Here is a 20,059-nt window from a genome sequence, read left to right on the forward strand (position 1 = left end):
AAGGCAAATTACAATAAGCTAATACTAACATAGCCACTAGAACAGCTAAAATAAAAATATCTGACCAAACCAAGTGTTGTCAAGGATGTGGAGCAACTAGGAATCTCATACATTGCTGGTGAGAGTGTAAAATGATTCAGTTATGTTGAGAAACAATTTGGCAGTTTCTCATAAACATGAGTTTAAATATAAAGTTACCATATAACCCAACTATTTCATTCCTAGGTATTAACCCAAAAGAAATGAAAATATATGTCTTCTCAAAGATTTATACATGAATGTTCATAGCAGCTTTATTCACAGCAATCAAGAATTGGAAATTACCCATAAATTCATCAATGAGTGAATAGATGAAACTGTGATATATGCACACTACTTAGCAATAGAAAGGAATGAACTACTGATATGTGCAGTAACATGAATGAATCTGAAAAATATTATGCTGAGGGGCATCTGGGTGGCTCAGTCAGTTAAGTGTCTACCTTTGGTTCAGATCATGATCCCAGATCTCCCTCTACCTGCCGCTCCCCCTTGCTTGGGCTCTCTCTCTGTCTCTTTGTCAAATAAATAAATAAAATCTTTAAATTAAACAAAACAAAACAGAAACATTATGCTGAGAGAAAGAAGCCAGACTCAAAGTAATACATATTGCAATAATTCCATTGATTTGGATTCTAGAAGAGGCAAAACTAATCTGCAGTGACAGAAGATCAGTGCTTGCCTGGGGCCAGGCTTGGGAGGGGGCTATTGAACTCCAAAAGGGCATGAGGGAATTTTGGGGGGGGTGTTGGGAACTTTCAATATTTAAAAAAATTTTTTTAAATATTTTTTAAATTTTTATTTATTTAATTATTTGAGAGAGAGAGAGAGAGAGAGCATGAGCAGTAGGGAGAGGGAGAAGCAAGCTTCCTGCTGAGCAGGGAGCCCAATATGGGGCTCAATCCCAGGACGCTGGCATTATGACCTAAGCTGAAGGCAGATGCTTAACCAACTGAGCCATTCAGGCGCCCCTGGAAACATTCTATATTTTGATTGAAGTGATGCTTCCATGAGTGTATACCTTTGTCAAAACTCATTTGAACTGGAAGGCTCCTGAACTCCCCTCCTCTCATGGACACACTAAATACATAGCTACACACAGAGCAATACCTCAGAAAGAAATCCAGAGACTACCTACACATTGGATAAATGAGAATATATCCATATTAGAATGTGTAGGAAAGGGTGAAACACACTCACCATAAATCCCACCCCCAGCAGGGCATCATACAATTGGGAGGGAACTCCCAACTCCCAGCCTCTCCATGAGGAGCAAAGGATTTGGACTTCACATTTAGTACCCCAACTTTTAAGATTCCCACCTAAGGGATGGGATCCCAAAACACGTAGCTCTGAAAGCGAATGAGGTTTGCATCCACAAGACCCACAAGAGTATAGCAAACAAAGAAGCAGTTGTTAACTGGCATTCAGTACTCACAAAATGGCTATCCCCCTAGGCTCAGAGCAGAGAGAGTTGGCAGAAATGTTCATATATCAATCTTTCCCTGAAAGGGGTCCATTTGTTTACTTTGAAAGCCTCTTCCTGAGGGTCAGGCTTCTAATTTAGCACACATCTAGGGGCTGGCTGTGACTTCCTTAGGGACAAAGGAAACTGGTGGACGCCTCCCCCACTATCTCTCTCCAGATTACTCCAAGTTGCCAGTATCTCCTTTGAGTGACTGTGTACACACTGTGCTCCAGCTTTTGCAGCTGTTGCCCAAAGGAAAGGTTTCTGGATCACCTGTCTCTCTTAGACAATGGGACTTCCATTCATGAGTCCCATAGGACTACAGCAAACAAGAAGTAGTTCTTAATGGGTACAAGAGCATGTCCTTGTAACTTTAGACCTGGGCCCAGGGCAGAAGGAGCAAACAAAAACATCCATCTCCTAGTTTCTTCCTGGAAGGGGATTAACTGCATACATTTCTAACTGCTGCCTGAGGGTCTGGCTTCCAATCAGCCCTTATCTAGGTGCTGAATGAGATCCTTCCCTTTGGGACACTGATGGGTCTTGGCACACTCTCAACTACTGGAAGCCACTAAGAACAAAGAAGGTGGCTTGAATAATCACAAAGGTTTGGGAGACAACCAGGAGCTCAGGCTGGGCTGATTGACAAGTTTGACGTCCTACATGGGACCACTCTGTCAAAACTGGAAGAGGTCGCTGTTTTATCTAAGATGCAGAAACCAACACAGAGTCAAGGAAAATGAAGAAACAAAGAAATTTGTTTTAAAAAAGAGACAAATTTCCAGAAAAATATGTAAATGGCACAGAGATAAGTGTTTTATCTGGTTGAGAGTTCAAAATAATGGTGATAAAGATGCTCGTCAAGGTCAGGAGAGTAATGCATGATCAAAGTGAGAATTTTAACAAAGAGTTTGAAAATATTAAAAAGTACCAAACATGGGTGCCTGGCTGGCTTAGTCAGAAGAGCATGTGATTCTTGATCTTGGGGTCATGAGTTCAAGCCCCATGATGGGTGTAGAGATTACTAAAAAAATAAACTTAAAAAAATATAGAGCTGAAGAATACAATAACTGAACTGGAAATTTCAGTGGAGGGGTTTGACAGAAGACTACATCGAACAGAAGAAAAGTATCAGCAAACTAGAAGGCAGGGCAGTGGAATTCATCCAGTCAGAAAAGCAAAAAGAAAAAGGAATGAAAAAAAGTAAATATTCTTTAAAGAACTTAATAGATAGCATCAAGCAGATCTATATATACATTATAGGTCTCCCAGGAGAAGAGACACAGAAAAAGGCAGAAAGCTTATTCAAAGAAATAATGGCTAAAAACTTCTTTAATCTGGAGAAAGACACAGACATCCAGATCCAGAGCATTCCAAAAAGATAAACCAAAGAGACCCACACCAACTGACATTGTAAGGAAACTGTCTAAAGTTAAAGACAAGGAGAGAATCTTAAAGACAGCAAGAGAAAAACAAGTTTTTAGGAACAATGGAGCCCCCATGTGACTATCAGTAGATTTTTCAGCAGAAACTTTGCAAGTCAGAAGACAGTGGCATGATACATTCAAAGGGCTGAAAGAAAAAAACTGCCAACCAAGGATACTTTACCTAGCAAAGTTGTCCTTCAGAATCAAAGTAGTTATAAAGTTTTCCAGACAAAGAAAAACTGAAGGAGTTCATCACCACTAGGCCAGCCTTATAAGAAATGTTAAAAGGAGCTCTTTAAGCTGAATTAAAAGGACCCTAACTACTAACAGGAAAACATACAAAAGTATAACACTCACTGGTAAAAGTAAATATACAGTTGACCCTTGAACAACATGGGTTGAATTGTACAGATCCACTTATAAGTGGATTTTTTCAATAAATACAGTACAGTACCATAAATGTATTTTCTGTTCCTCATGATTTTCTTAAAAGCATTTCCTTTCTCTAGCTTAGTTATTATAATAGATTATATAATACATATAACATACAAATACATGTGTTAATTGACTATGTTACTGGAAAGGCTTTCAGTTAATAGTATGCTATTAGTAGTTCATTTGTTGGAGTCAAAAATTATACATGGATATTTTCCTGCATGAGGACTTGGTGCCTCTAACTCCCATGTTGTTCAAAGATCAACTGTAGAGTTAAATTCAGAATACTCTAATGTTATAATTGTTGTGGATAAATTTCTTATACTCTAGTTGGATTATTAAAAGACAAAAGTATTAAAAATAACTGTACTACAATAATTTGCAAATGGATAAAGATGTAAATTGTGACACAGCATGGGTTTCACAAAATGGGGGGAGTGTATAATAATGTAGAGCTTTTGCATGTGTTTGAAGTTGTTATCAGCTATAAAATAGACTTTTATAAAGATAAGAGTTTTATGTAAGCCACATGATAACCACAAAGCAAAAACCTACAGTAAATACACAAAAGATAAAGAGAAATGACTCAGAGCATACTACCATAGAAAATAATTATACCACATGTACACCTGAAAACTCACATAACATTGTGTGTCAACTATATTTCAATAAAAAAAGAAAAAAAGAAATTCATTAAAACATGAAGGAAGGGACAAACAAAATAAAAGAAATACAAAACAACCAGAAAACAATGGACAAAATGGTAATAGTAAGTTCATATCTTTCAACAGTTACTTTAAATGTAAATGGATTAGATTCTCCAATCAAAAGACAGAATGGCTGAATGGATAAAAACAAGACCCAGCTATGTCCTGCCTACAAGAGACTCATTTCAACTTTAAAGAAAAAAAGATTTTATTTGTTTATTTATTTATTTGAAAGAGAGAGAGAGAACAGGAGCAGGAGGAGGGGCAGAGCAAGAGAGAGAGAGAGAGAATCTCAAGCAGACTCCCTGCCGAGTGCAGAGCCCAACTAAGTGCTTGATTTCAGGACCTTGAGATCATGACCTGAGCAGAAATCAAGAGTTGGATGCTCAACCAACTTAGCCACCCAGGTGCCCCTCATTTCAGCTTTAAAGACACACAGCCTGAAAGTGAAGAGATGGAAAAAGATAGTCCATGCAAATGAAAACCTAAAGAAAGCAGAGTTAACTATACTTACGACAGAAAACAGACTTTAAGGCAAAGACAGTAACAAGAGACAAAAGCCATTATATAAAGGAGTCAATTCATCAAGATGATATAACATAAGGAATATTTATGCTCCCAACATAGGAGAACTTAAATATATAAAGCAAATGTTAACAGATTGATAGGGAAAAATAGACAGCAATACAATAATAGTAGGGAACTTCAAAACCCCATTTTTAACAATGGATAGAGCATCCAGACAGAAAATCAATATGGAAACATTGGATTTAAACTACATATTTGATCAGATGGATCTAACAGGCATTTTATAAAACATTCCATTGAATAGCAGCGGAATATACAGTCTTCTCCAGCACACATGGAACATTCTCCAGGATAGATTTTGTTTTAGGCCACAAAACAAGTATTTATTTTTTTATTTTTTTAAAGATTTTATTTACTTATTTGACAGAGAGAGACAGCAAGAGAAGGAATACAAGCAGGGGGAGTGGGAGAGGGAGAAGCAGGCTCCCTGCCGAGCAGGGAGCCCGATGTGGGGCTCAATCCCAGGACCCTGGGATCATGACCTGAACCAAAGGCAGATGACTAACAACTGAGCCACCCAGGTGCCCCCACAAAAAAAGCCTTAATAACTTCAAGAAGATTTAAATGATGTCAAACATCTTTTTTGATAATAATGGTATAAAACTGCAAATCAATTACAAGAAGAAAACTGAATAATTAACCTAATATGTGGAGATTAAACTATATGCTACTGAATAATCCATGGGTCAAATAAACCCAAAGAGAAAAAAATATCTTGAGACAAATGAAAATGGAAATAAACTTACTAAAACTTATGGGATGCAGCAAAAGCAGTTCTAAGAAGGAAGTTCATAGGGGCGCCTGGGTGGCTCAGTTGGTTAAGCAACTGCCTTCGGCTCAGGTCATGATCCTGGAGTCCCGGGATCGAGTCCCACATCAGGCTCCCTGCTCGGCAGGGAGTCTGCTTCTCCCTCTGACCCTCTTCCCACTCGTGCTCTCTATCTCTCATTCTCTCTTTCTCTCTCAAATAAATAAATAAAATCTTTAAAAAAAAAAAAAGAAGGAAGTTCATAGTGATAAATGCCTACATTAAGAAAAAGAAAGGTCTCAATTAAACAATCTAACTTTACACTTTAAGGCATTAGAAAAGGAAGCACAAATGAAGATCAAAGCTAGTAGAAGGAAGAAAACAATAAAGATCACAGTGAAAATAAATAGAGACTGAAAAGACAATAGAAAATGTAAATGAAACTGAGAGCGTTTTTTTTTTTTGGAAAAGATAAACAAGATACACAAACTTTTATTTTTTTATTTTTATTTTTTAAAGATTTTATTTAATTGACACAGAGAGAGAGAGAGAGACAGAGAGAGAGGGAACACAAGCGGGGGGAGTGGGAGAGGGAGAAGCAGGCTTCCTGCTGAGCAGGGAGCCCAATGTGGGGCTTGATCCCAGGACCCTGGGATCATGACTTGAGCCGAAGGCAGTCGCTTAACCAACTGAAGCACCCAGGCGCCCCAAGATACACAAACTTTTAGCTAGATTTACCAAAAAAAACCAGAAAGAGAATGCAAACAAATAAAATTACAAATAAAAGTGGAGAAGTTACAACTGATACCAAACAAATATGAAGGATCATAAAAGACTGGTATGAACAATTATATGTCAACAAATTAGACAACCTAGAAGAAATGGATAAATTCCTAGAAATATACAACCTACCGAGACTGAATCATAAAGAAATAGAAAAATCTGAAGAGATCAATTATTAGTAAGGAGATCGAATCTGTAATCAAATACCTGGGGTACCTGGGTGGCTCAGTTGGTTGGGCGACTGCCTTCAGCTCAGGTCATGATCCCGGAGTCCTGGGATCGAGTCCCGCATCGGGCTCCCGGCTCAGCGGGGAGCCTGCTTCTCCCTCTGGCCCTCTCCCCTCTCATGCTGTTTCTCTCTCTCTCTCAAATAAATAAATAAAGATAAAAAATCTTAAAAAAAATAAAAAAAACCAAATACCTGACAATAAACAAAAGTCCAGGGTGAAATGGCTTTACTGGTGCATTCTACCAAACATTTAAAGAAGAATAATACCAATCCTTCTCAAAGTCTTCCAAAAAATACAGGAGGAAACACTTCCCTCATTTGAGGCAGCTAGCATTACTTTGATACCAAAACCAGACAAGGGCACTGCATGAAAAGAAAATTAGAGGCATGGGGCACCCGGGTGGCTAAGTTGGTTAAGCGTCTGCCTTAGGCTCAGGTCATGATCCCAGGGTCCTGAGACTGAGCCCTGCATTGGGCTCCCTGCTCGGTGGGGAGCCTGGTTCTCCTCCCTCTGCCTGCCACTCTGCCTACTTGTTCTCTCTCTCTTTCTCTGTCAAATAAATAAATAAAGTCCTTAAAAAAAAAGAAAGAAAAGAAAATTAGAGGCCAATATCACTAAAGAACATAGATGCAAAAATCCTGAACAAATACTAGCAAACCAAATTTGACAGTACATTGAAAGGATCAAACTCCATGATCAAGTGGGATTTATTCTAGAGATACAAGAATGGTTCAACATCCATAAATCAATCAATGTGATATACTACATTAATAAAAGGAAGGATAAAAATCATATGATCATCTCAATAGATGCAGGAAAAACATTTGACAAAACTCTCAATAAACTTGGTATAGAAGGTATGTACTTCATCATAATAAAGACCATTGTATCAAGCCCACAGCTAACATCACACTCAATGGTAAAAAAGCTGAAAGCTTTTCCTCTAAGATCAGACAAAATCTGCTAGAACTAATTAATGAATTCAGCAAATTTACAGGATAAAAAAATCAGTATACAAAAATCAATTGCATTTTTATACATTAATGATAAACTATCTGGGAGAGGAATAAAAAAATCTCATTTACGGCGCCTGGGTGGTTCAGTTGGTTGGGCGACTGCCTTCGGCTCGGGTGGTGATCCTGGAGTCCTGGGATCGAGTCCCACATCGGGCTCCCTGCTCAGCGGGGAGTCTGCTTCTCCCTCTGACCCTCCCCCGTCTCATACTCTCTCTCTCTCTATCTCATTCTCTCTCTCAAATAAATAAATAAAATCTTTAAAAAAAAATCTCATTTACTATAGCATCAAAAATAATAAAATACTTAGGAATAAATTTTTTAAAAGATTTTATTTATTTACTTGTCAGAAAGAGAAGGAGAGAGACAACACAAGCAAGGGGAGTGGCAGGCAGAGGGAGAGGAAGAAGCAGGCTCCCCACTGAGCAAGGAGCTGACATGAGACTTGATCCTAGGACCCCGGGATCATGACCCGAGCCAAAGGCAGATGCTTAACGAACTGAGCCACCCAGGCATCCCCACTTAGGAATAAATTTAACTAAGGAGGTAAAAGTTCTGTATGTTGAAAACTATGTCATTGCTGAAAAAAATGGAAGAAGACACAAATAAATGGAAAGATGTTTCATGTTTATGGATTGGAAGAATTAATATTGTTAAAATGTGCATACTATCCAAAGTGATCGGCAGATTAAATGTAATCTCTATCAAAAATTTTTTAAGATTTTATTTATTTATTTGAGAGAGAAGGAGAGGCAGAGGGAGAGGCAGAGGGAGAGGGAGAAACAGGCTCCCCAATGAGCAAGGAGCCCGATGTGGAGCTCAAACCCAGGACCCTGGGATCATCAACTGAGCTGAAGGCAGACGCTTAATCGACTGAGCCACCCAGGCACCCCTCTATCAAATTTTCAATGACATTTTTCACAGGATTAGAAAAACAATCTTAAAGTTTATAAGAAATCACAAAAGACACTGAATAGCCAAACAACCTTGAGGAAGAAAAACAAAGCTGGAGGGATCATGCTTCCTGATTTCAAACTATATTATAAAGCTATACAGTATTGTATAGTTTTGGCATAAAAAGAGACACAATAATCAAAAGAACAGAATAGAAAGCAGAGAAAAAACCCCATGCATATGGTAAATTAATTTTTGACAAAGAAGCCAAGAATATACAATGAGAAAAGGATAGTCTCTTTAATAAATGGTGTTGGAAAAATTGGATATCAATATGCAAAGGAAGGAAACTGGACCATTATCTCATATGATATACAAAAATCAACTCCAAATGTATTAAAGACTTGACCATAAGACCTGAAATCATAGAATTCCTAGGAAGAAAACATAGAGAATAAGCTCCTTGACATTGGTCTTGGCAATGAATGTTTGGATTTGACACCAAAAGCAAAAATAAGCAAGTCCACTACCTCAAATTAAAAAGCTTCTGCTCAGCAAATGAAACCATCAACAACAAAATGAAAAGGAAACCTATGAAATGGCATAAAATATTGGAAACCACATATCTGATAAGTGGTTAATATCCAAAATATAGAAGGAACTCCTAAAAAAAAGTAACTCAATTTCAAAATGGCCAAAGGACCCAAATATACATTTTTCCAAAGAAAACATACAAATATCCAACAAATACATAAAAATCTCAACATCACTAATCTTCAGGGAAATGTAAATAAAAACTTATTTAACCTCACACCTGTTAGGATGGTTATTATAAAAAATACAGGAGCTAACAAATTTTATCAAGAATGTGGAGAAAAGGGGTGCCCGTGTGGCTCAGATCGTTAAGCATCTGTCTTCGGCTCGGGTCATGATCCCAGGGTCCTGGTATCGAGCTCCACATCGGGCTCCCTGCTTGGCGGGGAGCCTACTTCTCCCTCTCCCTCTCCTGTTCTCCCTGCTTGTGCTTTCTTGCTCTCTCCGTCAAATAAATAAAGTCTTAAAAAAAAAAAAAGAATGTGGAGAAAAGGAGGCAATTGGTTAAGTGTCCAACTTGATCTCACCTTGGGTCTTGATCTCAGGGTCGTGAGTTCAAACCCCGGTTTGGGTTCCACACTAGGCACCGGGCTCCACGCTGAAAAAAAAAAGAGAGAGAGAAGGTGGAGAAAAGGGAACCCGTATATGCTGCTGGTAGCAATATAAATCAGGATAGATGTTCATCAAGAAATTAAAAGTAGAACTACTGGGGCACCTGGCTGGCCTAGTTGGTAGAGCATGTATCTCTTAATCTTAGGGTCATGAGTTTGAGCCCCACACTGGGTGTAAAGTTTACTTTAAAAAAAAAAAGTAGAACTACCATATGATCCAGCTATCCCACTTCTGGATATGTATCCAAAGGAAACAAAACCATTGTTTTGAAGAGATATTTACACTCCTGTGTTCACTGAAGAATTATTCACAACAGCCAAGGTGTAGAAACAGCTTAAGTGTCCATCAATGCCTGAATGGATCAAGGAAATGTGCCATATATATATAATGGAATATTATCATCCTTAAAAAGAAGAAAATCTTGGGATTCCTGGGTGGCTTGGTGTGTTAAGCATCTGACTTCAGCTCAGGTCATGATCCTGGAGTCCTGGGATCGAGTTACCCACCAGGCTCCCTGCTCAGTGAGGAGCCTGCTTCTCCCTCTGCCTGCCACTCCCCGTGCTTGTACTCTCTCTCTCTGACAAATAAATAAATAAAAATATTTTAAAAAACGAAGAAGAAGATCTTTTTATTTGCTACAACATGGACGAAGCTGGCGTTCATTATGCTAAATGAAATAAGCTAGACAGAGAAATACAAATACTACTGCATGGTATCACTTACATGTGCAATCTAAAAAAAAAAAAAGTTGAACTTGTAGAACCATAGTGTGGAAAAGAGGTTGCCAAGGACTACAGGGTAGGGGAAAGAGGGAGAAGTTGGTAAAAGGGTACAAACTTTCAGTTATATGATGAGTAAGCTCTGAGGATCTAAGTTATAAAATGGTGACCATGTTTGATAACACTGTATTTTATCATTGAAACTTGCTAAAAGAGTAGGACTTAAATGTTTTCACCAACACACACAAAAGTAAATATGTGAGGTGACATATGTATTAATTAACTTTCTGGTGGAGGCAATCCTTTCACAATGTACATGTATATCAAATCTTCATGTTGTAAACTTTAAATGTCTTACAATTTTGTTTGTTATACATCAATATAGCTGAGAAAAACCTGTTATTTGAACTGTGCACAAAAAATCGTGTACTTCAATGAAGTTGATTTTTACAAACCACAAAAAAAAAAAAAAAATGTTTAGAGAACGGACCCCTAGGTGGCTCAGTCCATTAAGTGTCTGATTCTTGACTTTGGCTCAGGTCAGAGTCGTGAGATTGGGCCCTGCATCAGGCTTTGCGCTGGGCGTGGAGCCTGCTTAAGATTCTTAAGGTTCTTTCTTTCCCTCTGCCCTTCCCTACCCCATCCCCTGTCTAAAAAGATAAAATAAAATAAAATAAAATAAAATAAAATAAAATAAAATAAAATAAAATGCCTCTTAACTCAAAAGTGTGTTTAAAAAAAATGTTTGGAGAAGACTCTAACACACATCCATGTACACATCACCCAGGATTAATAAATGTCAAGCATTTGTCATTTGCTTTATCTGTCTTCATAGAGTGGAAATGAACTATTACCAATGAAGGTGAATTCTTAGTTCCCAGACCTATTTTCCACCCCTTCCCACTTCAAGTACATTCATAACGTTATGTGTTTCTTTTCTCTGTCCTTTCAAAAAAATGTATTAATAGACATCTTCATTTCATTGATGAAGATACCAAAGCTTTACAGGAACTGTGCATCGGTCACAGTTGTACAGTGAGTCCGTTAGCAGCACAGCCAGGATGTTTGTCTTCTGCTCATTCCCCAGGGCTATGTTACTTAACCTGTGTTTGTGGAACTGGTATTCTAATTTATGCAATTATGAGAATGTTTATACTGTTCTTTATCCTCAGTTTTATTTATTTTTCAAAGATTCCATCCATTTATTTGAGAGAGAGAGAGACAGAGATAGTAAGAGAGAGCAAGAGCATGGAGGAGAGGGAGAAACAGGCTCCTTGTTGAGGAGGGAGTCAGATGTGGAACTCGATCCCAGGACCCTGAGATAATTACCTGCGCCTAAGGCAGACACTTAACCGACTGAGCCACCCAGGTGCCCCATCCTCAGTTTTAAACATTACTGAAATGTGGACCAAATGGAAATTTAGTGTGTCATGATGTTTCTCTAAGTGGTTTTTTTTTTTAAGATTTTATTTATTTATTTGACAGAGAGACACAGCAAGAGAGGGAACACAAGCAGGGGGAACGGGAGAGGGAGAAGCAGGCTTCCCACTGAGCAGGGAGCCCAATGTGGGGCTCAATGTGGGGCTCGATGTGGGGCTGGGTCCCAGGACCACGGGATCAGGACCTGAGCTGAAGGCAGATGCTTAACGACTGAAGCACCCAGGCCCCTCTCTCTAAGTGTTTAAAATGGCCTCCTCGAAAACTTTCAAATCTAAGACTAATGTGATATCTATCAATATATATTTGATATCATTGTAATTGCAATTAAGCCAGAATAGAGATATTTATGTTTTTCACTGTGCTATATAGATTACTAGATTATTTTTAAAGCAACTAATACCTTTGAATCCCTATGCTTCAAAATCCAGTTAGCTGGCTGCATTTGACTGTTTTACATTGAAGGGGTTCAGAACGTGCCATCCCAAAATATGACACTTTCGCATGTTGATTATTTTGAACTGAGAGCACTTGAGAAACAGCAGATGCATGAAGGGCTCTCTACCCTTCCCCTTTCTATCTAAAAACAGGTCATAAAATTTCCCATGAGAAAGGTACCCTTTCTGTGCCAGGAAGAGAACATTATTTTTTTTTCCCTCCCAGTTTTATTGTGATATAATTGACATTTAATATTGTATGAGTTTAAGGTGTACAACATAATGATGGGATATATGTATATGTTGCTAAATGATCACCACAATAAGTTTAGTTGACATCCATCCCTTGAGATGAACATTCATATTATCAGAGATTGGGATTCAATGCTAAAATAGACATGTACAAACAAACCTACTAAAGTAACTCTTAGTTTCCCCAGTATAGTTCCTAGTCATTGCCCCACAATTTACTGTTCTTAGCAGAAGTCCCTTTGTCTTGTCACATAACTACAGTTTTTCATTTTTTGTATAAAAAGTTTATAAGCTTTTCTGTCTACAGTCTTCCTCAGGGACCCCTGGGTGGCTCAGTCAGTCAAGCATCTGCCTTCAGCTCAGGTCATGATCCCGGGATCCTGTGACTGAGTCCATGTATGGGTCCTTGGTCAGCGGGGAGTCTGCTTCTCCCTCTCTCCTGCTGCTCCCCTTGCTTGCACTCTCTCTCTCTCTCTGACAAATAAATAAATAAAATCTTCAAAAAACAATAAAGTCTTCCTCAGGTCTTCATTTTCTTTCTGAAGATACTTGAATACACATAAAAATATTAAATACATTTGCATGCTTTTCTCCTCTTAATCTGTCTTCTGTCAGTTTAATTCATAGGCCAGCCATGGAACATACGGGGATAAGAGTTTCTCCTCTCCTACAACATATATATGAGAAAGATTCCTTGCTTTTTCTTTTGCTTTATCTTTTTTTATGGTCCGACTTCTATATTGTCCAGATTTTTCCTTCAGTTCTAATGTTTATATTTCAAACGTTTTTTTTTTTAAGATTTTATTTATTTGACAATGAGAGAGGAGCACAAGTAGGTGGAACAGTAGAGGGAGAGCAGGCTCCCCGCTGATCAGGGAGCCTGATGTGGGGCTCGACACGGGGCTTGATCCCAGGACCCTGGGATCATGACCTTCATAATCTGAAGGCTGATGCTTAACAACTGAGCCACCCAGGCGCCCCTCAAAAGCTTATAGATATTGGCAGAGAAAAGAAGAGTTTAGGGGCCTTTAAGTATGTTGTAGTAATGAAGCTGATTTCCCTTTGTTTTTTTTTTTTTTTTTTTCTTCAAAGATTTTTATTTATTTATTTGAGAGAGAGAGAATGAGAGAGAGAGAAAGCACATGAGGGGTGGAAGGGTCAGACGGAGAAGCAGACTCCCTGCCGAGCAGGGAGCCCGACGAGGGACTCGATCCAGGGACTCCAGGATCATGACCTGAGCCGAAGGCAGTCGCTTAACCAACTGAGCCACCCAGGCACCCGCTGATTTCCCTTTGTAATCTTTTGGGGGAAAGTCATGGAAACAATTCAAAGAAGACTACTAATTTGGTTTTCTCTAGCAGATAATTTGGCTTTTTTTTCTTCTTGAAAATAGCAATTGTTCTGATTAGAAAAATAATGAATGGGACAATTCTTCTGCTCTTTATAGAAATAACAAAAACCAGTTGTGGACTCAGTTTAAGTTCACAATGGAGTCCAGAGGGCTTTTTTTTTTTTTTAACCCTTTAGAATTTGAAAGCTGCACCTTCATTTGCTTGTTTTAGATACATCTTCAACTCCCATTGGCTATTGACTTGCATATCACAATGGAAGCTAAGTCTGTTCCTAGAGCAAAGTCCAATATTACCATTTCAGCAACATACTGTAATGTCACTGAAGCCTCATTCCAGGATGGCCGCAACTAGATTATGAATGTTACTCATCCAGTGATGCATTCTCCTTGTCAACAGCATCTGATAATTGTGGAGATGACTACATCAGACTAGCTGTGCCACAGGGCACTGTTGTGTCACTGGTGACTAGTATGGGGTGTAGGGGTAGAAGGGACTCTTGTCTTGGTGCTGCAGAAGATGAAGAACTACACTCTCCTGTGGGGAAGTGTGACACGATAAGAATGGAGAGAGCAGAGATTCTAAAGATCCACAGCTGACACTGGAGGATACAGAATTTTACTGAATTCTCTTTGGGTTTTGGACAGCTAGTCATAGGATAATATATATAAGGATTATTAACTGAAGTACAGCCTGGGAGAGAGGCCTGAGAAATCTGCTTTGGAACATTTAATGGTGACATTTGGGTAAGGGACGTGGGTGAAGCCAGCATAGACATCTGACATGTATGGGAAGTATGGTGGCAATATCCTCATCAGCTGAGAAGGTGTGAGCATTTTGAAGAAATAATGTGGTTTATTTTATCATTGAAAGCATCAGGAATTGGCAATAGTGATCTGGGAATGGGATCAAGGTGACAGAGAATGAGAGGTAAAATCTTGGTGGGAAAATGAGAACAATCTTTCTCACATGTTTTAGCATATAAAGTACTGTTCCAGAGGAAGTTTCTTAGAGGAAAGCACTTTGTCAAAGCAAATCATTAAGAGACAAGGATGATTTGAGAAAAGATTTGAGATCTTCGAACAATCTCTTTTTAAATTATCTTTCTTATATGGCTCTGTCACCTCTACCAGACCTTTTATCAAGCCTGAGGCTCTTGTTCTTCTCATCTTTTTGCTATGTGAGTTGGTATACTGGGTCAAATTTGCTATCCAAAGGTGCCTGTGTTTTGTTTCTGATGTGCTGTGGAAGTGTATGAATGTCTTCCTTGATTTCAATCTCAAAAGCTTTATGTCTTTACGTCTGGAAAAATAGAAGTCATTATTGCTATATCTTTACAAATTACTGCAAACTTAAAAAAAGGTAATTTATATTTTCAATGTAAATCACTCCTTGAAGGGAATTTCGTCCTTTACATTTAATTTCTATAATTTAATTTGTATTAATTTTATGTCTTGCAAGCTTAACTGGGTGGTCTAAAGTATTAGTATTAAGATCATCTTATTCATGCTTTTTGTGATTTTAGTAACTTTAATCACTTCTAGGATTTACATTTCCAGGGTTGAAGAGTTCTCTATTTTTGGGGGGAGGGGTGTTTCCCTCATACATTAGACTCTAGGCCTTTTGATATGAGATCTGTGAAACTTTTTCCAGAATTCTTTGTTTTCTCTTGTTGTGGATCAAGGGAAGGACAAACAAGGTATGCACATAAGCGTTCTTGAAAGCTTATGGATTTTCTCTAATCATTAACAAGAGTTTTTACAATTAAGGCAATAACCTGTTCAGAGGGTGATAAATTCATCTTAGAGCTGAACGTGAGGAAAACACTTTTATATTCCAACCAATTTTTATCCAGGTTTCATCCGGCTATCCGAAAATACAGCGCGTTCTTATGAAGCCTTTCTCAAGCTCAGGCGAAAGGCAAAAAACAATTACCATTTTGGAAAAGCGGAAAATTCCCTCTTTGTAAATCTTTTGGTTAGTGAAAAACCGAACTTTTGGATGGGGGGTTGAGGGCTTGTACTTCCTTTTCTTATAGAAATAGTATGTAACCAAACCATTCTTTGATTTCTAAGAAGTTAGAGCTCCGTTGAAACTTCAAAGGTAGAAAATCACTCACCCTGGGAAATGGACACAGTATTTAATGCTGAATTAGTTTCTGACCTGCTATTACATTAAAAACATTTTACAAACCATTCTGAATTATATGTATTCTAAGAGTGAGTGGGTTCACATTTGTTTTTGAGGAGTAGGGCATAAATCATAATACCTTAACAAGGTAATAAAAGGCAAACGCTACTGTTTTGTACAAGACTTGGCTAATGCTTTCGGATTTATTTCGAAAGCTTTCACAGACGACGCCTAGCAATATATTGGCTGTTGGCAGAAACACGATCCAGCCTAAATCCCTAAATTTTGGCTTCCGCCCAAGGTGTGTAGCCCGTATCCATAGAGACCGGAAAAAGCGTCCCCAAGCTGGGGCGGGCCCCTGACTCTTCTGATCGAAACTGCTTCCGCTCTTGGTGGGAGAAAAAAAAAAAAACGAAGGGGATTTGTGTGCTCTCCCATGGAGCACTCTTTCTTTCGGTCCGTTGATGCTCAGTACTGTTTTCGTTGAGTTCCTGGCCGAACCACAACTCCCAGGATGCATCCACGTTCTAGAGCGGTCAGAAGAGCAGTTTCCGGTTTGGGCCAGTGCGCCTGCGCACAAACTGTGGTCTTATTGGTTCGAACCGCCTCGTGCGATGCGCGTCACGGCGACGTGCAGTCGTGGGGGCGGGAAGACGCGGCGGCGGCTGTCGCGGCGGCTCTAGCAGGATTTCAGACGCGGTATCGCGGCGGCGGCAGCGGCGCAGCTCCTCCGGGTCCCCTCCCTCCTCCGCTCCCCTTTCCTCCCCTTCCCCTCCGCCGTGGTTCCCGAGGAGTCCGAGACCTGCGACGAGGCGGCGACAAGCTCTGGGTGAGGGTCTTTGGAGTGTTAGCTCTGTTTCCCGGGCGAAGGGAGAGAGCCCGGGGTCGAGGAGGAGGTGAGGGGCTGAGGCGGAGAGTGTCCCCGGCGCGGGCCGGGGAGCGCGCGCTCGTCCCAGCCTTCAACTTGGCCTCCTTCTTACCTGACCCGCCGCGGGGCACAGCGCGCAGTGCAGTGGCCCCAGGGGCCGACCGTGAGGGGCCTGGATCCGCTCTCCTTTCAACTGCTGTCTGTAGCGCCTGACGCCCCCCACCCGCCTCGCCCCTCCCGGCACGGGGTCCGGAGCCCTCTCTCAGCTCTTCTTTCGCGTGCACTTGCCCTTCCTTATTGCCCAGCGAGAGACTGCCCTCCCTTTCTTCATTTCCGTCTCTTTTATTAGTTCTAGGAATTTCTTTGGTGGCAGGCTTCGAATGGGTTCTGCTTGGTACTACTTTTATAGTCCCTGGGGTAGGAAGATTTTCCTTCCTTACCTTTTCTTCGGTGGCGCTCCAGGCAACCTACTTGGGATAGAACCTTGGGCCCTTGTTTCCTAAGTCTGTCACTGTTTGCTTCTTTTAAAACTGATGGTAACACGGTTTAAGTCAATCCTAGGGGTCTCTGAGAGAGGTCGGATTGGAAACTAATAGGTAACTTCTTTTCTCCCTCTGGCTTTTGACAGTAAATATAAATGTTTGCCTCTGGAATTTGACAACTTCATGAGACGGCCCAACTGTGACTTTTGGTAGAAAGATTCAAATGTCCGACCGGAATTTTACTAGCTATGGTGACTTTAGTGCAGGTTCTTGGCATTTTTTTTTTTTTTTTTTTTTTTTTTTAGTAGCATGGCCTTTTAATATTTTATTCGTAGATTCTGGATTTCTCAGCCTTATGTTAATCCATTAGATCTCTTCCAAAACAGCCCCCCCCACCCCCAAGAAACCGTTTAAAACTTGAAGAAATCTGTTATAACATTTAAAATCATTTGATCACAAAACTCACTGAAGTGTTAAAAACAATTTCCTTCAACCCAAAGCTTTAATTTTGGAGGGGAGATCTTAAACTGTCATTTCTGAAGTTTGAAGTGTTCTCTTAACAAAGGCCACCCATTGTTTCCTTTCACCACCCTCTCACTCTCAATCTGTTAGAATTTGATAGATTTTTTCACTCCTAGTTTTTTCATTTCATAGAAATTTAAGATTTTCATTTGCTGACTGACAGTTTGTAACTAAAATAATTTCATCACTAGTTGGGACTTCCACTCATGTGGTGGCAGCTGCTTGGTGGTGAATTATTATAAACTTTGAAAAAAATTCAGATTGGTATAAATATGAAAGACATTTCTTTTAGCTTCTATTTGTAACTGCATATCCACCAGTATATGTTCATATCTATACTTTACAGGCTACTTAGTAGCAAATTTTCTCTTATCTGAACACTAATGATGAGATTTCCAGAGCCTAAAAGAGAGTTTGTGTTTTTCTACCCCTAGACTAATACAAATAATAAACGGATGAATCTTTTTCCACCGGTAGCATCAATTTAGCCAATGCACTGTAGTATGAATCACATCTTGTGTTCCAAAATGAAAATAGTTTTATTCGTTATCTCAGGGGCCTCAAACTTTATAGCTTGTGGGGCAAGTTTTGTCTGCTTTTGTAAGTTAAGTTTTTATTGAGAGAGAGCCATTTGTATTCATTTTGGTGTTTGTGGTTGCTTTTGCAGTGCAAGGTAGAATTGAGTAGTGGGGCCAGAGACTCATATGGCCTACAAAGCCTAAAATATTTACTATCTGGCCCGAAATTGAAAAAGTTTGCTGACTCCTACTTTATTTTATTAACAATCATGCATATGTAATGTAGAAAGTTAAAATGAGTCAGAAAAGTATAAAGAAGAAAGTTAAAATTGTCCAGAATCACACCACTCCGAGGGGTTTGTTTGTGTGATTATTACAGAATCTGTTAGCGATTGCTTTTGTATAAATGGGCTCATACTGTTAAGTTGTGGTTTGTAATCTTTTTTTTTTAATTTTATTTTTTTAAGGTAATTTCTACACCGAACGTGGGTCTTGAACTAATGACCCTGAGAGCATGGGTTGCAAGGCCTGAGCCAGCTGGGCACCCCTGTTTGTAATCTGCTTTAAAAAAACCTCAGATTATTGTTATTTGGCTACTAGAAAGGAGCTTGATGAGCCAAGTTTTCCTGATTTGTCTTACCAGTTAAGATTAAAAAAAAAAAATCAGGAATAATAGATGCTTGATGGTAGTGGTGAACACCATTTATTGAGCACTTACTGTGTGCTAGGTAGTGTTTCAATACTTTACATGTATTAAGTTATTTAATACCTGCAGCAGCTCTGTGGATACACATACTAGTATCCATATTTAAAGATGAAACTGAGGCACAGAGAAATTAATTGCGCAAGTTCATCAGCTCGTTAATGGTGCAGTTGGGGTTTGAATCCATGCAGTCTGGCTTCAGGACACAGGCTCCCAATATGTCACAGAGCCTCTCATTAGAGCCCTGCTCAGTGTAGGAAAGTTGAGACAGTCCAGAGTTTTTGATGTAAAGATTCGTCCTTATGCCCTTCTTTCCAGTTCACTCTCTGTAGAAATCCACTGTTGTTTGCTGTAGAGATTTCCAGCTCTTTGTCTGCTTATACAAAGGTTTATTCACAAATCTGTCTATACGTGCAGGTTTTAAAAAAATTAATAGACTTGATTTTTTAGATCAGTTTTAGGTTTACAAAAATTTTGTGTGGATAGTATAGAAGTTCCTATATCACCTACTCTCTATTTTCTGTTATTAATAGCATGCATTAATGTGGTATATTTGTTACACTTGATGAACCATTGTTACATAGTCATTAATTAAAATCTATATTTTATAATAGGGCTTCTTTTTATGTTGCAGAGTTTTTTTTTTTTTTTAAGATTGATTTTATTTATTTAGCAGAGAGGCCCAGCGAGAGAGGGAACCCAAGCAGGGGGAGTGGGAGAGGGAAAAGTAGGCTTCCTGCTGAGTGGGGAGCCCGATGCGGGAGATGCGATGGGAGATGCGATGCGGGAGATGCGGGACTCCGTCCCAGGACCCTGGGGTCATGACCTGAGCCACCCAGGCGCCCCGCAGAATTGTTTTTTAAAAAGGGATCCAACCAGTCACAGTGGTGTGCTTTTTTTGGGTGGTTTTTAAAATGTAGTGTGTCTGGACTTTTTTTTTTTTAAAGATTTTATTTATTTATTTGACAGACACAGCAAGAGAGGTAACCCAAGCAGGGGGAGTGAGCTAGGGAGAAGCAGGCTTCCCGCCGAGCAGGGAGCAGGGAGCCTGACGCAGGGCCAGATTCCAGGACCCAGGCGCCCCTGTTTCTGACTTTTTAATGC

General features: G+C 39.5%; 1 protein-coding gene across 1 annotated transcript in view; it reads left to right on the plus strand.

The window, feature by feature from the left end:
* The first annotated feature begins 16,561 nt into the window (after positions 1–16,561).
* ADIPOR2 (adiponectin receptor 2) overlaps positions 16,562–20,059 on the plus strand; it is a 99,676-nt gene continuing 96,178 nt past the window's right edge. Inside the window, 1 exon segment of the mRNA XM_035729124.1 lies at positions 16,562–16,691. The gene's annotated coding sequence lies outside the window, so the exon portion shown is untranslated.

Source organism: Zalophus californianus, chromosome 9 (assembly GCF_009762305.2).
Source record: "Zalophus californianus isolate mZalCal1 chromosome 9, mZalCal1.pri.v2, whole genome shotgun sequence".
NCBI classification, from domain to species: domain Eukaryota; kingdom Metazoa; phylum Chordata; class Mammalia; order Carnivora; family Otariidae; genus Zalophus; species Zalophus californianus.